The sequence below is a fragment of the Columba livia genome, chromosome 8 (genome assembly GCF_036013475.1).
Source record: "Columba livia isolate bColLiv1 breed racing homer chromosome 8, bColLiv1.pat.W.v2, whole genome shotgun sequence".
In the NCBI taxonomy this organism is placed as follows: Eukaryota; Metazoa; Chordata; class Aves; order Columbiformes; family Columbidae; genus Columba; species Columba livia.
Window position 1 is genome coordinate 11084353 of NC_088609.1, and position 5064 is coordinate 11089416.

A 5064-nucleotide genomic window follows, 5' to 3' on the forward strand; every position below is an offset into this window, starting at 1 on the left:
ACCCAAATACCGATATTGTGCTCTGTAGATTCCTTTTGCTCCGGCCAGGGCAGCTTTGGCTGTATTTTGCCATGTTTCTTTCTGTGTCACGATTCTAATAACCAATAGAATCCCAGAAGATATTTTTAAGCTAGACACAAACAGCACAAGTAACAATAGCCAGCAGCTTTGTGTCCATATTTATACTTGCACCTCAAAAATCTCCCACCATCCAGCATCCGTCGTGACCCCAATTTTCACCGAGGGCAGAGCAGGCAGGGGCTGAGGCCTCACCACAACTTTTCCCTTAGGAAAATAAACAGAAGAAGGAATAAACCAAAAAAAGCAACAACAACAACAAGCTTTCCAGCAGATCCTTCCACAGCTGACCAAGAGCGACACAAACTAAAACCTAGGAAACATGGGAAACACTCTGAGCTCTGAAAATTGTCAGAGCTCATGTACTTCTGACAAAGGTGGTCAGGACCTCACTGGCCATGTCAATGTAGGCATGCTAATAGGCTCTGATTTAGCTATTTAAAATAACACTTCTGTACTAATTAACTTCTTCAGCCCGAGCTGCACATAACCGATGCTTCATTTTGCTTTGTAAAAGGCTACACTTCACCCCAAAACATGTAGGCGTTTGGAATTAGACAAGAACATCCTTTAAATATACATATTTTTTTTCTCTGTCATCCAAGTGGTCATACTGTCAAACAGTTCAAATTTCTTATGAAGGGAGAAACACCTCCAAACTGTTTCTGAGCCAAATTAAACCCCAGCATTGTTTAAAAAAAAATCACATTCTTTCATTTTGTGCCATGGATTGTAAGAGCTGCGCGTCTGATTACTGCCATCATAAAATTTCTTCTTTGAGGCTGACTATAATTACAGAGTATTTTAATGCTTTTGTCTTTGGGCTACACTGGGATAGGACAGATTTGTAGTATCCGTCTCCTGTTTCATCCACTTTTGCGCAGTCAGAAGGAAAAAATGCAGAAACCTTTCTCTCTCCTCCCTTTTCTGGGCAAGTGTGTAGCATTAGCACAGCACAACCACGCTGCAGCGATACACACAGTTCGGGGAGGGAACAACACTCAGACCTGAGCAGGAAAATGTTTGTCTTGAAATAAATCTTAAACACAGGAAAGCTCCTGTTTCAGGAAGGGTCCATGCAGGCAGGTGCCCCAAAGAACTTGCACGAGGGATGCTCCTGCCAGGGCAGGTCTTCAGCACCGACCGGCCGAATTATCTACCTTCTCATTTCAATAGCAGCCATCTCCAGCGTTTTAACCCACGTTTATCAGATTTATCCCATGATACTGGATCCTGCCCCACCTTGCTGGCGGCTCCTACGGGCAGTCAGAACCTTGCTGTTGCCTGAGCCATCCTTCATGGACAGTATGGAGCTGGTCGTTTCTGAAGGTCTCCCAGCCTCACTGTGGGGGGTTAATGGCATTGTGAAGGGACACACACCACTGGTAATTTTGTGCCAGAAACAACACAAGCACTCTGCTTGTGAACTTCCTAAACTCCTCTGCTTCCCTCCAGCTCCCCCCGTCTCCCAGGAGCGGTGGATAAACACGGAGTCAAATGATTCAAAGCTTCGCATATGCACTCACCGTGACACAGGACTTTCCTTTACCATTTATTCCCTCTCTATCCTTTCTGTTGTGGATGCGAGGGCTGCTGTGCATGTAAATAAGCTGGGGTTTGTTTATCAAGATGATGCTAATTACAACCTGTGCCATTGGAAAAGGGAGGACGGATGTTTAATAACAACTTCAGATGCTGTATGAACCCACCCTAATAGCTGCGGCTTTGGCTCCTCTCACATGGAGCACGATGATGAAATTGCAGATCAGGACTGTTGATCCATGCTGGGATTCCTCATCCTGATTAAAATTCAATTTGTTCCCTGTAACCAAGCTCAATGTGAGTGTAACTGAGTGTTCAGCCACAGAGAAAAAAAATCTGAGTTTACAGAATTGAAGTGCAGGTGGGATGCTGTCAGCAGCACGTTCTGTGCTGGCACACAAAGCCTTTTCCCATAACAGGGAATAGGGCCCTTATCTCTGTTAATTCTGGCTTGTAATCACAACCTGTGAAAACAAAGGCAGCAAATGTGAGGGAATACTAAGGAAAGCAATGAAAAGAAACTCTGCTGATGGTTGAGAAAGCACACAGAGACACCAGGGCATGCTGGCATGCTCGAGGTCCTGCATGCCTGGGCAATGTGGGAAAACATTGAGAAAAAAAGATAATTGGTTTATTTGACTTGATAATTTCATTTGCGGCCATTTGCCTGTGCCTGGGCACAGCTGTCAGTTCTGTGATGGAGATGTGCTGAATAACACATGCTCTTCACAGCAAAGCTGCCAAAACAGATGTTTTTTTTCAAAGGCAACTGGAAATTTTGCCCCAAACTCTGCATGCTGAAGATCTAGGCATTAGACTTTGGATTTATCACATAGGAACAGGCCACTTTCCTGAATTGTTTTAGCCAGTCTCAAAGGAACCTTTGCTTTACCAGGCTGAATTTCAGCTTTGTGCCAATACTTCTGCTCAGGAGATCTGCTTGGGGAAAGCTTGGCAGCCTGTGTGCTCACTAAGGACTTCAGAGATGCAGCAATTTTGAGTGGACGCCCAGATTACAGATAAAATCACACTGAACTGTGGTGTTGCAAGACCCTGGGCCTGCTGGAGACTGTTCCAAGACTCTTTATCAGTGCTGCCATCTAGAGAGAAGCCGCCCATCTTCTGCAGATGGAGCATTATCAGATCCTACAGAAGTAATGGTAGCTCTGCCAGATTGGGACAAGAAATCACCAAGCGGTTGGGCTGATTTCTGCTGCGTATACAGCTGTGCCTGCTGCTTTTGTTGGTGAGCTCTTGTGATGCGCTTTCATTTTGAGCAGTGGAAACTGCATGCAGAAATCAGATATTGCATTACATAAACTCAGGGTAAAGATGAAAATGCAGATGACTAGTGAGACATCTGGATCTAATTGGGCTCCTCTGGGATGGACAGGAGTCTCTAGCTTTAGTCTGAAGAGAAGCAAAGAAAGACCAGGAGTAATTTTTCATGTGAATACCCACCTGCGCAGAGGGGCTGAGTCTCTGCACACACCTCTGTCGCCACATTCAGTGCTGTATAGCCTGTGTTTCTGTCATTGCACGCCATCACTGACTTGGATGGAATCCGCTATAATACAGCCCAGGGGTAAAAGTGAATTTCCTGAGAAAATAACGACTAACCGAACCTTGGCGTGTAGAACTGAAGTCTCCCGTATTCAGAGCTGTACCAGTTATCCTTGACCACCAGCCGCTTTCCCTTCATTCGCTGTATATTCAGAGACGTGCTGGCACTCAGGCAGCTGCCTAGAGCTACGTGCCACTCAGTGACCCAGCAGGCAAATCTGCCAGGGCTTCCCCACAAGCAACGTTTTGCCAGTAGCTGTATCCTTCTCCTGTGCAAGGCTCCAAATCCCCTGAGCTGAACGGCCAAGAGCCACGTGGGCACAAATTGTTTGTCATGAGAGAAGGGTATTGACAAGGGGGAAAAGTTTGGGATCTGCATGTAGGTGCAGTGGAAAGGAACAGCTGGAGGAACTGTAGCTGAGATAAAGCCATGAGAATGCAGGAAGTTTCTAGCTCATAAGATGCTGAAATTCAGGAGTCCCAGCAGAAAGGAGCTGCATGCCACTGCCGAGCCGTCAGCACCATTACGGGCAAGAAAGAAGGTTTGAATACACAGAATTTGACTGAAAAGCACCCGCAGTTGAGTAGAAGGAACTCAGGACTGACCTGCTTTAAAAAGAGGCCAACCATGAACTATGGGGTCACTTGTTCAGGCCACACTTAAAAGGCAAATTAGAGCAGCCAAATTGTTTTTCCCCCACTAATCCCAGCTTTCTGGTTTAGTGCTTTGCAGCCAGGAGGGTGGAAACCTCCAAGCCCCCACCCTGCCAAGTGTGGCGCTGGGCTTGCAGGACTAGGACCAGGGCACAGAGAACGTGGCTCTCCCAGACACAGGCAGGAGCTTTCCCTGGGCTGGCAGCCGCTGTGGTGCAGCACGAGGATGCTGTGCAAATAACGGCTCTTTGTAGAACAGCAGCTTAGCAGAGCCTGCCTGGGGCTGTAGCATTTCCTACCTTAGCTTTTAGCATTTATTACTATCTCCTTTTTTCCCTTTCCCCTAAGACTGATCTAGATCATTCTACTGAGCAGCGATTACAGTGCTAACACAATTTACAAAATGTATTATTTGCAATTCTATAATCCAATCAGACTGAAGCTCTATGGTGTAAGTTCTTCTTTTGTCTCTTGGCATATTTTATAATCACCAATTTACATTGTTTTCAAGTTTGTTATTAGCTGACTGAGAGATCAAATGTTTCCATGCCCTACAAAAGAAGCTGTCAAGTACATTTAGGCTTGGTCTTTCAAGAGACAGGAGACTCCCCAGATTAATTTGGAAGCTTCCTTGCTGACTGCATCTGCCCTTTCCTGGCCACGCGGTTCACGCTTCCACTGATTCACTTGGCAACAGTCACGGGAGTGTCCATGCTAACAATGCCTGACGTGGGGTATGGAAATGGAGTCCTTCATTAGACCCCAAATACTCTCAACATGTTCTCCGCTAAAACAATCACAAACCTCCTCTGCGAATTAAAAAGGGAAGAGTGACCCAGCTCTGTGCTGCAGAGTAGGAGCAAAGAGAAGGTAGTTTCATCACAGCCCAACAGGGTCGTGTGGATTTACCTGGTGTTATTTTCCAGAGTTCTCCCCGTTGCTGGAGGGTGTCGCCTCCATGGATGAGGAGCATCCAGGGCGTCGGGGTGGGAACACGGCTCAGCTCCAGGGACGGATTCCAGGCGTTAGCATCAAACAGCTACAACTGTGTCCAAAGTGACCCTCTCTGTGCCCTTGGATAAGATACTGCACATTAATGCCTGCAAATCTGATTATTTCAAGGATCTTACTATCCACATTCACCCAAACAAGAGCTCATCAAAACAATGCTGGATTCTTCACAAGGGAGCCTATCACGATTTAAGAAAATGAAAGAGCACTGAATGG